A 15,831-nucleotide genomic window follows, 5' to 3' on the forward strand; every position below is an offset into this window, starting at 1 on the left:
AACCTGTACAGCCTGTTATTGTACCGAATACTGTAAGCAATTGTAACATAATGGTCAGTATTTCTGTATCTAAATGTAGAAAAGGTACAGTAAAAGTAAACTATAGAAGATATAAAGTGGTACACTTAGGCCAGGCACAGTGGCTCACTCCTGTAATCCCAGCACTTTGGGAGGCAGAGGTGGGAGGATCTCTTGAGCCCAGGAATTCAAGCCCAGCCTGGCCAACATGGTGAAACCCTGTCTCACCATGTTGCTGGATGTGGCGGTGCGTGCCTGTGGTCCCAGCTAGTCAGGAGGCTGAGGTGCAAGGATCGCTTGAGCCCAGAAGGTAGAGACTATGGTGAGTTTTTTTCTTTTTCTTTTTTTTTTTTTTTTTTTTGAGGTGGAGTCTTGCTCTGTCGCCCAGCCTAGAGTGCAATGACGCAATCTTGGCTCACTGCAACCTCCACCTCCCAGGTTCAAGCAGTTCTCATGTCTCTGCCTCTCAAGCAGCTTAGAACACAGGAGTGCACCACCATGCGTGGCTAATTTTTGCATTTTTAATAGAGACAGGGTTTCACCATGTTGGCCAGGCTGGTCTCAAACTCCTAGCCTCAAGTGATCTGCCTGCCTCAGCTTCCCTAAGTGCTGGGATTACAGGTATGAGCCACCACGCCCAGCCCATAACCTTTCTTCTGTTTAAAAATTTTTTATTTTTATTTTTTCGCTTTCAGACTTTTTGTTTAAAAATGAAGACACAGCCAGGTGCTACAGTGCAAGCCTATAATCCTAGCTACTCAGACGGCTGAGGTGGGAGGATTGTCCAAGGCCAGGAGTTTGAGGCTGCAGTGCAATATGATTGCACCTGTGAACAGCCACTGCACTCCAGCCCGGGCTGACATAGCGAGGCCTAGTCTCGAAAAAGAAAAAAAAAAAAAAGACATAAACACACATTACACATGAGACTAGGCCTAATAGGGTCAGGGGTTTCAATATCACTGTCTTTCACCTCCTTATCTTCTCCCATTGGAAGGTCTTCAGGAGCAGTAACATGCATGGAGCTGCCATCTCCTATGGTAACTATGCCTTCTCTGGAATACCTCCTGAAGGACTGTTTTGCAGTTAACTTTTTTTTAAGTATAAAAAAGGCATTCCAAAATAATAATCAAGTATAATACAGCAAGTACACAAACCAGTAATGCAGTTGTTTATTATCATTATCAAGTACCATGTACTGTACATATTGTATGTATTATACTTTTATAGGACTGGCAGCACAGTAGGTTTGTTTACACCGGCATCATCACAAACATGTGAGTAATGTGTTGTCTCACAATCAGCTCTGACGTATCTGGGCAATAAAAATTTTTCAGCTCCACTGTAATCTTAAGGAACCACCATTGTATATGAAGTTTGTCATTGACCAAAAGGTCGTTATGTGGTGTGTAACTGTAATATAAAAATAGTTATTGTGATGAAATTATTTTAAGGGAGGGAGACAATGGGTTTGGAAATAAAATTAGTCGTTTTGTTAGTTTTTTATTGCTGCTGTAACAGATTATGACAAACTTAAACATTAAAATAACACAGATGGGCCAGGAGCTGTGGCTCTCACACTTATAACTCCAGCACTTTGGGAGGCTGAGGCAGGAGGATTGCTTGAGCCCAGGAGTTGGAGACTAGGGTAGGCAACATAGGGAGACCCCATCTCTACAAAAAAATAAAAAACAAAATTAGCCAGGCATGGTGGCACATGTCTGTAGCTCCACGTACTCAGGAGGCTGAGGCAGGAGGATCATTTGAGCCTGGAAGGTTGAGGCTGTAGTGAGCCCAGATCATGCCACTGCACTCTAGCCAGGGCAACAGAGCAAGACCCTATCTCTAAAAAAAAAAAAAAAAAACACAGATGTATTATTGTATAGATCTGGAGATCAGAAGTTTCAAATGGGTTGGCAAGGCTGCTTTCCTTCTGGAGGCCCTAGGAGGAGAATCCATTTCCCTGCCTGTCTCAGCTTCTAGAGGCTGCCCACATTCCTTGGATCTAGCCCCCACATCACTCTGACCTCTACTTCATCACATCACCTTCTCTCCCTTTGTCTCACATTTCCTTTTTTATAAGGATCCTTGTGATTACATTGGGGACATCAGATAACCCAGGATAATCTCCCAATCTCAAGATCCTTAACTTAATCACATTTGCAAATTCCCTTTTGCCATATAACGTAACAGTGATAGGTTCTGAGGATTTGCGTATGGAAATAATGGAGGCCATTATTTAGTTTAACACAGGCATTTTAAAAAAAAGAAATCGGGGCATTTAACCTTCTAGAAACTGAACTGAAATTTCTCCATAATCAATAGAAAACTTTCTATTTTCTCATGTTCCACACTAATGAAACCTGCTTTTCTTCAGTGACACCAGTTGATAAAAATAAAACTATTTCTGATTCAATATGTTGCTTTCCCATTTGGATATCAGTATTTTAATTGAATCATTGACCACAGTTTTATGGCAAATGTGAATTCTGGGTTAAACAAACTAAATTGAGATGCAAATAACAATTTATAACATTGATCCTGTGGGTGAATTATTTCATAGTTCCAACAAATGTACTTATGTTTACCAACTTACAATACAAGGTCTTTTTAAAAGTCATTAATTTATTTTTATTTTTATTTTTTTTTGGAGACAGGGCTCATTCTGTCTTGCAGGCTGTTGTGCAGTGGCATGATTATAGCTCACTGTAGCCTTGAACTTCTGGGCTGAAGTGATCCTCCTGCATCAGCCTTCAAAGTAGCTGAGACTACAGATATATGTCACCACACCCAGCTAAATTTTATATATTTTTTGTAGAGATAAGGATATATAGCCCAGGTATTTGACCCTCCAAATCTGATGTTGAAATTGGATACCCAATGTTGGAGGTGGGGCCTAATGGGAGGTATTTGGGTCATGGGGCAGATCCCTCATGAATAGATTAATGTCCTCCCTGGGTTGCAGGTGAGTGAGTTTTTGGTCTCTTAGTTCCCCTGAGAGCTAGGTTTTATGGAATTATTATTATCATTATTATTATTATTTTTTAGGCTAGTCTCGAACTCTTGGGCTGAAGAGACCCTCCCACCTCAGCCTCCCAAGGTGTTGAGATTACAAGCATGAACTACCTCACCTGGCCAAGAGCTAGTTGTTAAAAGAGGCTAGCACTTACCCCCTCTTTCTTGTTTCCTCTCTCACCATGTGATCTCCACATACACTGGCTTGCCTTCCCTTTCTGATATGAGCGGAAGCAGCCTGAGGCCCTCACCAGATGTGGATGCCAGTGCCATGCTTCTTGTACAATCTGCAGAATCATAAGCCAAATACACCTCTTTTCTTTATAAATTTCCCAGCCTCGGGTATTCCTTTATAGCAACACAAACAGACAAAGATGTATGCAATTTGCCATTTTAATCATTTTTAACTGTACAATTTGGTGGTATTAATTATATTTACAATGTTGTGCAACCATTACCACCATCTATTACCAAAACTCTTTTGTCACCCCAAATAGAAACTGTGCTTATTCAGCAAAATCTCCCACTTCCCTCTCCTTCCAACCTCTGGTAACCTCTGGTAACTTCTAATCTACCTCCTGTCTCTATGAATTTGCCTACTGTAAATATTTCACATAATGGTATCATACTGTATCCTTTTGTGTCTGGCTTATTTCACTTAGCATAATGTTTTCAAGGTTCATCCATCTTGTAGCACGTATCAGTACTCCATTCTTCTTTTCTATGGCTGAATAATATTCCATTGTATGTATATACTGCATCTTGTTTATCCATTTATCTTTTTGTCTGTCTGTTTGTTTGTTTTTTAAAGATGGGGTTTTACCATGTTGGCCAGGCTGTTCTTGAACTCTTGACCTCAGGTGATCCGCCCACCTTGGCAAAGTGCTGAGATTACAGGTGTGAGCCATCGTGCCCAGCCTATCCGTTTTTCTTTTGATAGACATTTTGTTTGTTTCTACCTTTTGTTTATTGTGAATAATGTTGCTATGAACATTAGTGTACAAGTCACTGTTTAAGTTGTTGTTTTCAATTTTTTGGGGTATTGTATTAGGCCATTCTTGCATTGCCATAAAGAAATACCTGAGACTGGGTAAGTTCCAAAGAAAAAAAGGTTTAGTTGGCTCACAGTTTTGCAGGCTGCACAGGAAGCATAGCAGCATCTGCTTCTGGGGAGGCTTCAGGAAGCTTCCAATAGTGATGGAAGGCAAAGTGGAAGCAGACATGTCACATGGCAAAAGCCCGAGCAAGAGAGGAAGTGGGGAGGTGCTGCACACTTTTAAACAACCAGATCTTGTGAGAACTCACAATCTTGATGACAGCTGGAGATGGTGTTAAGCCATTCATGAGAAACCACTCCCATGATCCAATCACCTCCCACCAGGCCCCACTCTAACATTGGGGATTACATTTCAACATAAGATTTGCGTAGGGACAAACAGTCAAACTATATCAGGTATATACTTAAGAGTAGAATTACTGGGTGATAATTCTGTTTTACATTTTGAGGAACTGCCAAACTATCTTCCACAGCAGCTGAACCATTTACATTCTCACCAGCTATATACTAGGTTTCCAATTTCTCCACATGTTCAACAACACTAGTTATTTTTTCTTCTAATTATAGCCATTCTAGTAGGTATAAAGTGGTATCTCATTGTGGTTTTAGCATCTTTTGAGTTGCTTATTGACTCTTTGCATGTCTTTTTTTTTAGAGAAGTGTCTAAGTCTTTTGTTCATTAAAAAAATTGAGTTATTTATCTTTTATTTGTTGAGTTGTAGGATTCTTTATGCATTCTGTATATTAGTTTTTTGTCAGATATATGATTTGCAAACATTTTTTCCAATTTTTTGTGTTATCTTTTCACTCTCTTTATAGTGTCACTTGATGCACAATTTTGATGAAGTCCAATTTATCAGTTGTTTCATCACTTGTACTTTTGATGTTATATTTAAGAAACCATTGTCAAACCCAAGGTCATGAAGATTTTTCAATATGTTTTCCTCTAAGAGTTTTATAGCATTTAATATTTAAGTGTTTCATAGCTTTAAATTTAGGTCTTTGATCCATTTTGAGTTAATTTTTGTACATTATGTAAAGGTATAGGTCCAACTTCATTCTTTTGCTTGTGGATATCTAGTTTCCCCAACACCATTTGTTGAAGAGATTGTCCTTTTCCCCATTGAGTGGTCCTGGAACCCTTGCTAAAAATTAATTAACCATAGATGTGAGTGTTAGTTCTGGCCTCTCGATTCTGTTCCATTGGTCTATATTGGTCTATATTGTCTATCTCTGGGCCAAGTCCATGCTATTTCAATTACTATAGCTATGTAGTAAATTTTAATATCAGAAAGTGTGAGTCCTACAACTTTGTTCCTTTTCAGATTATTTTGCCTATTTTGGAGTATTTTGGGTTCCTTGAAATTCTATATGAATTTTAGAATAGGTTTTTCCGTTTCTGCCAAAAGCACTGTTGGGATTTTAATAGCGTGATTACATTGACTCTACATATCATTTTGAGTAACGTTGTCATTTTAACAATATTAAGTCTTCCAACTTATGAACACAGGATCTCTTCCTATTTATTTAAGTCTACTTTAATTTCTTTCCAGAATGTTTTGTAGTTTTCAGTGTACAAGTCTTTTGCCTTCTTGGTTAAATTGATTTCTAAATATTTTATTCTTTTGGGTACTACTGTAAATGAAACTTTCTTAATTTCCTTTTCAGATTTTTTACTGCTAGTGTGTAGAAACATGACTGATTTTTGTGTGATTTTGTATTCTGAAGCTTTACTAAATTTGTTTATTAGCTTTAAGAGGCTATTTTTTGCATTCTTTAGGGCTTTCTACACTCATATCACTTGCAAACAGAGATAGTTTTACTTCTTCCTTTCTAATTTGGATTTATTTTGTTTCTTTTTCTTGCCTAATGGGTCTGACTAGAACTGCCAATACTGTGTTGAATAGAAGTGGCAAACACAGGCATCCATGTCTTCTGATTTTAGTGGAAAAGCTTGACATTATTCTCCATTGACAATGATGTTAGCTGTGAGTTTTTAATGCATGGTCTTTATCATGTTGAGACAGTTCCTTTCTATTCCTGGTTTATTGAACATTCCTATCATAAAGGAGTAATGGATTTTGTCAAACGTTCTTCTATATCAATTGAGATGATCATGAATTTTTCGCTTCTTCATTCTATTACTTGGTGTATTACATTGACTGATTTTCATATGTTAAACCACTCTTACATTTCTGGGATAAATCTCAGTTGGTCATGGTGTATAATTCTTTTAAGGGCTGCTGAATTTAATTTCCTAGCATTTTGCTGGGGATTTTTGTATCTATAATGCATTTATAGGGGACATTTGGCCATAGTTTTCTTGTATTTCCTGTCTAGCCTTGGTATCAGGGTAATGTTGACTTCATAGAATGACTCAGTAAGGATTCTGTTTCTCAATTTTTTGGAGGAGTTCGAGAAGGATTAGTGTTAATTCGTTTTTAAACGTTTGGTAGAATTCACCAGTGAAGTCATCAGTTCCTGGGCTTTTCTTTGTTAGGAGAGTTTTGGTTGCCGATTCAACCAAAATTGAATATCATTACTTTTTATAGATCTATTCAGATTTACTCTTTCTTCCTGAGTCAGTTTTGTTGGTTTGTGTGTTTCTAGGAATTTGTCTATTTCATCTAGACTATCCAATTTTTTGACATGTAGCTATTATACGTATTCTCTTACAATCCTTTTTATTCCTATAAATCAGTAGTACTGTCTTTCATTTCTGATTTTATTTGTTGAATATTCTTTTTTCTTAATCTAGTTAAAGTTTTGTCAACTTTGCTGATCTCTTCAAAGAAATAATTTTTTGTTTCATTGACTCTATTGTTTTTCTATTCTCTATTTCATTTAGTTTTGCTCTAATCCTTATTATTCCTTTCCTCTTTATGGCTTCAAACTCAATTGAACATAAAGTATTAATAAATTGACTTTTTTCTCAAATGTCTAAAATATTAAGCATAAATATGTCTAGAGTCATCAAAGAGCAGCCTCTTTGTCAGATTTGCTGTTTAATCCATGTAAACAGCTTTCATATAATTCATGATAGACTATTACTATGTTCTTTGGAAGACACTTAGGAAAGACAAAAGGTCATTGGGCAGAACCACCCTAGATTGAATGTTAAGGCCATCTTATAGTTTGCAGGACTTGTGGCAGACAGAGAGAATAATATCCTGGACCTCTTGGGTGTATACAGGACAAACTGAAATAAACTCTCATTTTTAGATGATAATGTCATCATGAAACATATCAATCTTGTCTATTTCTGAAGAAAACAAGCACAATGATACAGTTTGAATGTTTGTCTCCTCCAAATCTCATGTTGAAATTTGATCCCCAATGTTGGAGATGGGGCCCACTGGGAGGTGTTTTGGTTATGCGGGCAGATCCCTCATGAATGGCTTGGTGCTGTCTTCATGGGATTGAGTTCTCACTCCTACCTCCCATGAGATCTTATTGTTAGAAAGAATCTGATACCTTCCTCCCCTCTCTTGCTCTCTTCCTCCCTGACCATGTGATACACAGGTTTCCCTTTGCCTTCCACCATGATGGAGGCTTCCTGAGGCCCTCAACAGAAGCAGATGCTGGTGCCATGCTTCTTCTACAGCTTGCAGAATTGTGTGAGCCAAATAAACCTCTTTTCCTTATATATTATCCAGCCTTAGGTATTCGTTTATAGCAATGAATACAGACTAAGACATATGATGAAGACCCTTCGACATCCTATAAACATTGATTTCTCTCTGTGAGAGAAGAGCATGAATGTAAGTGATGCCATTACTGTAATGTGAATTCCACAACGCTTCTCAAAGATGTGGCCCATATGTTCCTAATAATGGCTTTCTAAGAATCTGTTCTGAAGAGGTACCTTCTCTCTGATTTTCATTTGCATTTCCTGCTTAGCTTACACACTTCACCTTGCCTACCCACCTGTCCTGACCCCAATAACCTCCATCATCAGACATCTCATCTTAACTACCTACTTCCTACTTTTCCCAGTGCTTCCCATGCTTCATAAACCATGATCATGAGCCAGAGACACAAGGTCATAGCTAAGGAGATGGGATCAGAAAATCACCTTCTGTGATTTTCTATTATTCTCAATACATAACTTCAATAAAATCAAGAAAAGCATGAAAGGACATCCTAAGGGGTCAGGTGAGGTTGCAATGGGGTTAATTGGTCAATAGTTTATGCCAATTAGGATTTCTGCGGAAAACAATGAAACACTGGTTTAAACAGTAAAGATATTTTAATTCCTTATAGACGCCCATGGTAGATACACTCCAGGTTTAATTCATCAGCTCAATAGCATCATCAAGGACTTAGGTTCTTTCCACTTTCTGCTCTGTCATCTCACTGTGTTGGCTTTATTTTCAAGCTAGCTCCTTCCTGGTTGCAAGATAATTGCAGCAGGTCTAGCTATCATATTTGGACATGCCAATGAGCAGGGCAGTAATCCCGTCCTTGCATTTCTTTCTCATTTTAAGAAAAAAGTGTTTAAAAAATTATACTTAAAATTACTGGCATCTCTGTCAATTGAAAGATGTCAATCTCTTTCATTTTTCCTAATCACTAATAACATCTACTAAAAACAAAATGTCTGTATAAAATAATTTATTTGAATAAAATTAAAGTTGTTGAGTGAGCTTGGCTTTTTAGCAGTGGGAAAGGAGGGGTGCATAGATTAGTGGAAGATAAGAAGCTAGTGGGGCTCAAGTCCAGCAAGAGCAGAAGTTTGGAACCAGGACTTCCCGGCCTCTCAGGGTTTTTTTTAACCTCCTTATCTCAAATGATTTGTGCTATATAACTTGTCCTGGCTAAACTTTCTTAATCTCAACTGTTTCATTTAATCAGTAACAACTACTGCACCACCTTCAAAATATCAATTTTCAGCATTTCATTTACTGAATATCATTTCCTTTCCTTACAGGCTATTTTACTGTGTCAAATTCAATATTCCTTTGACTCAACAGGATCTCCAATCCAGTGATCTCACAAAGTGTTGAAGCTTTATTACCCCATTATTTGTTTATTTCTTAGGACAAGAAAAACAAACTTTCCCAGAAACTCCCCAGTAGACTGCTCCTCATATCTCATTGGCTAGAACTGAGTTGCACGCCCATTCCTAAAACAAAACTGGCAAGAAAGATAGTTACCAAGATTGGTTTAGACCAAATCAGGATTTTCTCCTGAGGAGAGGATAAAGAGAGCTTCCTGGGAGGCAAATACTTACACATTCCAAAGATTCCAAAGAAAAAAAGAGAATAAATAGTGGGTCGTTAACTAATAGTAAGTGCTACAGTATTACAGGTAAAGTTTATCCCTAGCAACAAGTGACACCTTCTGAAGCCATTATACATTTGTCATGAATAAGGCAAGTATCAGGAAAAGAAACACTGAAATAACTCTATTTCCATTTATTGCATTCTAGCCCTGGTTCTACCAAATATTTGTTGGATGACTTTAGGTAAAGCATTTAGCCTCTCTGTCTTGATTGCCACATCCGCAATATGAGATAAATATTGTTCTGCATACCTCCTGGGAGAGCTGGGAAGATAAAATGAGATCGTTATACTACGTAAAGCGAAGCAACAACACTTCCATATTTTAGCTTCCCACATTGCCTATCTTATTTTCATTTATTCATTTATACTTTTCAACAAACAGTTGTTGGTAGTTTGCTTAATGTAAGATATGGGATGAATATTTTCATGATGGCCCCTGCATCTAAGTTATCATTTAGCAGTACCCGCCTTATCTCTTGTACCGAATCAGATTAGACAGCATAGGAAGTAAGAATGAAAAGGTGAGGTGGGATAATAAGGAATGTTTGTGGAACCATAAAGGTTGCTTCAATTTGAGTGTAAACTGTCCTTTTTACTGAAGCAATTGCAACCAAGTGTGTGAGTTCACAGGTGCCTACGTTGCTTTTCTGGCTTAGATACTGTTTGGGTTTTAATACTGACTGATATATAATACAAAGCAACTCAATCAAAGAACGATGGGTCTATATACAACAAAACTGAACAAAATTTGAAAAAAGAGTGATTCCTACATGGGCTACTGAGGCAACATGAAATGGACATTAATCGACTAAGTAAAAAACAGATTTCTTGAAGAATTAATAAATAACTTTTGTTTTGGAAGTTCTCTATTGTTTAAAATTAGCCAGATGTGGTGGCCTGCACCTATAGTCCCAGCTACTCAGGAGGCTGAGGTGGAAGGATCACTTCAGCCCAGGCGGAGGTTGCAGTGAGCTGAGACTCTGCCGCTGCACTACAGACAGTCTCCTGCGTGACAGAGCCAGACCCTGTCTCAAAAAGAAGGGGGGGTGGGGGGCAGAAAGTTCTCTATTGTTTGAAATAATAAGGAAACATTAAATGCTCTAAAGTCAGCTAACCAATAGTCCTAAAGATAGAATGGCTCAAAAAGATTTTCCAATTTTGGAAAACTAACATTTCAAAAAGTTCTTTTCTTTTTTTATGAATCCTAAGATTTCCATATCCTAGAAAACTAACATTTCAGAAAAAAAAAAAATAAGGTGGTAAAACATAACTGCTATCATCTATGCCTGTTCTGGAAAAATATAGAGAAGAAGAGAGTGTTTGGTTTTTTTAAACCAGGATTTGGAAAGCCATTATTTATCTTTGTGATAGAATAACATTATGTTTTGGATGGAGGGTACTTCTGGGGGAAATTATATTTCTGAACAATAATTTTGGTTTGTGCAGGAAAATCACCATACAACAGGACTAGAAAATGTATAGCTAGTTTCCCTCTTTGAAATGGGAATAGCAAAACATATAAAGAATATTGATAATTTAAACCTACCATAATTTTGCATCTGGTTTCTCAAGTAGTTCTGTGGATTTAGAACCAACATTTGCTGGGGGGAAAGAATTACCAACATCAAAGTCCTAGGATGTGTCAGGGCACCAGAAGAGAAGTTTTGTCACTATAAAATAACTCCCTTGGCAGAGCATGATAGACTGTAAACAGCAGGTTACTTCAATGGTTATGTGTGGTTCGGTGAAGTTCTCTACATTAATTGAAGCGCAACTCAAGCAATTCAGTGTAGCCCTGATATGCTGGAGAACAGTCTAGCAGTTAGCTATCAGTGATGGTGTGGTTCCTTTTAAGCAAAGGTAGCTTGTAGTCTTCAGACTTGTGACCTATGCAGCCTCCATATTCAAGTGAGGTTAAATGGCCTGCTGTTGGAACATGGATCACTCCAGCCCTATCTGTACACATGGACCCCTCTTCTGTTGGCTTCCACTGCAACAAAAAGCAAATAAACACTAAATCAACATCTGGCAACTGTTAAAAGGAATGATGCAACAGTAGGGCAGAAAGATAAGAAAGCTCAAACTTTCTTGGCATAGGCACAAAGTTCGTTGCTCAATGTAGTTATGAGATAATAAATAACTATGAAAAACTATTTGTCAGTTTATTTGATTAAGAGAGAAGTGATAATAAGAAACCCTTTAATTCTGCTTAATAAAAGCAACTGATATTTATTTTGGGGCAGGAACTATATAAAGTCTTTATGTAAACTGTTTAATCCTCTCAACAGTCTCATGACTAGGTGTTATTATCCCCACTTTACAATTAAAAAGAATTGAGGCAAAATAATTTAATTTGTTTAATATTTACAGGTAGTAAGAGATGAAGCTGGAATCTGAAAACCAGAAAGTCTAACTTCTGAGACTATGTTCTTAGTCCAGTATTGTATATGCTTACATAGAGAGCCTTCCTATTTCCCTACAGAATTTAGCTGTTTCCTTTCCTTTATTGTTTCATCCCCAGAAAACTATCTTAGTAACCTCTTTAAAAGTAGATGGCTGTAACTTAAAATACTATATATGATACCATGTAATCTATTTTTTTTTTTTCTTTTTTTTTTAGATGGAGTTTTGCTCTTGTTGCCCAGGCTGGAGTGCAACAGCATGATCTCGGCTTACTGCAACCTCCACCTCCCAAGTTCAAGTGATTCTCCTGCCTTGGCCTCCCAAGTAGCTGGTATTACAGGCATCTGCCACCATGCCCAGCTTCTTTTTTGTATTTTTACTAGAGACGGGGTTTCACCATGTTGGCCAGGTTGGTCTCGAACTCCTGACCTCAGGTGACCCACCCACCTCAGCTTCCCAAAGTGCTGGGATTACAGGCATGAGCCGCCGCACCTGGTCGACACCACGCAATCTTAAAAGTGGAATGACTATTTTTGAAGTCCTATGGATAATCTAGCAAAAATAATTGAGCTTATCCTTTAGTATAGTAGATTGATTAGAAATGAAGTTCTACTCAAGACCCATTAATGTAGGAACATCAAGTTAAACTTTTTTTCTTTTCCACTCTGAAAAAATACAACAGATAATGTTTGCTTCTAAATAAAATTGCACAACCACTAGCAATTCATTCTCAGTTGGATCTCCAGAGCTGACCATACAAACTTCTACTTGTTTCTCCCATTCCTCTTAGTTGTCAATCCTTTCCCATTATTTTCCCATTTCTCTCAATTACAAATACAAACCACTTCCACATTCCAAGACTTAATTCCTATTCCCCCATCTTTCAAACTTGTCTCCTATGTTACTGTGGAAACTGAGGCCATCAGGCTTGAATTCCGTGAACTCCCTCCTGCCAGATCTACAAATTTATCCTCATGTTCACCCATCCTTCTAACATTCCCTCAGAAGATAAGGTCTCATCTCCTTCTGGCCCAAATCAAAATCTCTACCTGTGTTTTTGGTTCCATCCTCTCCCATCTCTGCAAGGACCTTGAACCATTAATTTTCCTTTCTGCCTCTTGTATTCTGTTAGATTTGCCAAATATATTGCTCCCATACTACCAATTTCTTATGAGGGGAGGCGATTTTCCCATGATCTCTGCAAAGGGATAGCCATGTTTTGCACACTGCAAACTTCTCTGTACTACATGATTGGACCAAGTGGTCACCTATGTCAAAGGGCAGCCAATTTACAGACTGCCCAGATAATTCAGACATGGTCTGGTATGAAACGATGAGCACGGCCAGTGACTTCTAAATTTTTTCAAAGGCTGCTTAGTGCTCTAAGAATGAGATATCCATTTTAAGTGAGATGAGTGGATTTTTATCATTAGAAAAGTTATGAAATAATCTTTCATGCATGTGGTGCCTGTGAAAGTCATTCACCTTATTGTTCAGTGGGAGTAAGTATAATCCATATAATTGCTAGAAAGCTAGGCATCAGTTCTATTATTGGGACCACATTTTCATAAGTTAGCTTTTCCTTTAAAGACACTGTTACATTCCTCTTTATAAGCCCATCACCATCTTTACTCCTTTTCTCTTTAAGTGTCTCTTTGGTTTAGAGAGGTGTGCCTCTAAGTTTAGGCGTGCCTGTAAATATTAACCAAGAAGAAAAGGGGCGAACCTATGAATGCTGAAAATTTGGAGACGTTCTGTGCAGGAAACTATCTTCAGGGCAACAGATGTTCTTTTTGATATACTATTTTGTAGCATGTCAATGTCTGAACATTAGTAATGATGACTAATATAGTGGATTGATTAGAAATGAAGTTCTACTCAAGACCCATTAATGTAAGAACATCAAGTTAAACTTCTTCTCTTTTCCACTCTGAAAACATAGTTCTCACTCTGAAATCATAGTTTCTACTCTGAACATAGTAATAACATTAGTAACAATAAAAATATTTATAGCAGCCTATTATATGCATTTTAAATACATCATCTCTGATTATCATGATAATCCCATGATATAGGTTCTAATATTACCAATTTTCAGTTTAAAAAAAAAACACACAAAAAAACTAAGGCCCAGAGAACATGGTAACTTCCCAAGATCACTCAATGAATAAGCAACAGAGGTAATTAGAGTCTGGGTCCAAAGCTTAAGTACTCTTTGTCTTCTTTATACTATATTTGGCTTTTCCCTAGCCAAAAACAAGGAGGTATTGCTTACTTTTACTTTATCATTGTTATCTTGGCATAACATCAAAATAATTAGGAGCAGATGTACCTAAGTGTATAAAACAGGATAAAATCAACTGATGAGGAATTAGGATAAGGAAAGTAAAATCAAACTACGGGCAAGTTTCATGTATAAAAATATGTGCTGTGCCATACATTTTGTAAGTAAGAGTCTCTAAAGATTGCTTCATAAGAAGTGAATAATGACTTTGGGAACACTTGGTAACCCCTAGGACTCAAAACATTGGGTATGAGAAGTGATCATTAATAAGCATATGTATTAGGCAAAATACAGTGAGATGAACCTGGCACAAATGCTCGCTGAATGCACTTAGAAGTATCAGGCAACTCATCCTATAGAGCATACAGGTTAGAATGTCTATTTTAAGAAGGAGCGGATATTTACTAAGTACTAATTTAAGCAAAGTTCTACAAAAATATCACTGGCCATGAATATTCAGGCATTGACATGCTACAAAATAGCATATCAAAAAGAACATCTGTTGCCCTAAAGATGGTTTCCTGCACAGAACGTCTCCAAAATTTCAGCATTCATAGGTTGGCCCCTTTTCTTCTTGGTTAACATTTACAGGCACGCCTAAACTTAGAGGCACACCTCTCTAAACCAAAGAGACACTTAAAGAGAAAAGGAGTAAAGATGGTGATGGGCTTACAAAGAGAAATGTAACAGTTTCTTTGAAGGAAAAGCTAACTTATGAAAACGCGGTCCCAAGTTCCTTAAATCTGGATCACCATACGACTTTTGTAATACTTATTATTTCCCCAGCTGGCATATAAACTGGAGTTTAAGTGGGAAAAAACAACGTATTGTTCAGATTTATGATTTTTTGGATCAGGCAAAGATTCTGAGCAATAACCTATTAAAAAACCCAGCTGCTGATTTGAGTATGTAAGTATATGGGAGGAACGTATGAGGAACACATGTATCTGGAGTGGTGGTAAATACAGAGCATGTTTGCTTCACAAAGCAGATTAGCTCATACTTAATAATAGAGTAAATCTGCTGGGCCATGACTCAATGCACCCAAATTTTCCAGATTGCTATGTCCCTACTCGCTAAGCCTTCGGGATCAACAAGCACAAAACTTTGAGGGTGCTGTCTCACTGATGTCCGTATGAGCTCTGGTAGTCCAGGTCAAGATTATATCAAAGATTCAGGACTCAAATTCCTGCAGAATGTAAGCCCCTTTCCAAGTTCTCTGCTTTATTGTATCCTGTTTATTTTCAAACTCAAATGGAAAAACAAACAAACAAAAAAAGACAAACACCTTGGGCTTCAAGAGGCACCCTGCGGCAAGGCCCAGCGATGTGAATTTTCAACAGCCGTCTCAGGCAGATTTCATGCTGATGGTTCAGGCACTATACTTTGAAAAACACAGTATCACAGCTGTCCTGTTTTGGCAGCCTGGGAGGCTAGGGTTTAGTCTGGGCTTTATTCACACCCAAAACAACTAAAAAAGCGGAGGAGTCTTCGAGTCAATCCCTGAAGCTCTGGCTAAGAGGAAACTCGCCCACGCTCCAGGGCAGCGACGCCGGCTCCACCTCAGCCACGGCTGTCTCCAGCTTCTCCGGGTTTTCCGCCGGCTCCACCCGAGCCACAAGTCTACTACAGGGCTCCTCGGAGCTTTCCGCCGGGACGCAGGACCCACCGCCAGCTGCCGGTACCTCCTCGACGACAGCGAAGCGCATCCCGACGGCCGTCGGCCGGAAGCGCCCTCCAGACCCGCCCCCTGCCCTCCGGAGCCGGAAGCT

At 38.3% G+C, this 15,831-nt stretch overlaps 1 long non-coding RNA gene across 1 annotated transcript; it reads right to left on the bottom strand.

The window, feature by feature from the left end:
- Positions 1-9,094: 9,094 nt before the first annotated feature.
- Positions 9,095-15,816, bottom strand: LOC107000210 (uncharacterized). The gene is made up of 3 exons (XR_001447215.3): positions 15,348-15,816; positions 10,919-11,362; positions 9,095-9,634 (listed from the first exon to the last, which is right to left on the bottom strand). It is a non-coding gene; the product is annotated as an uncharacterized LOC107000210 (long non-coding RNA).
- Positions 15,817-15,831: the final 15 nt, after the last annotated feature.

Source organism: Macaca mulatta, chromosome 9 (assembly GCF_049350105.2).
Source record: "Macaca mulatta isolate MMU2019108-1 chromosome 9, T2T-MMU8v2.0, whole genome shotgun sequence".
NCBI lineage: Eukaryota > Metazoa > Chordata > Mammalia > Primates > Cercopithecidae > Macaca > Macaca mulatta.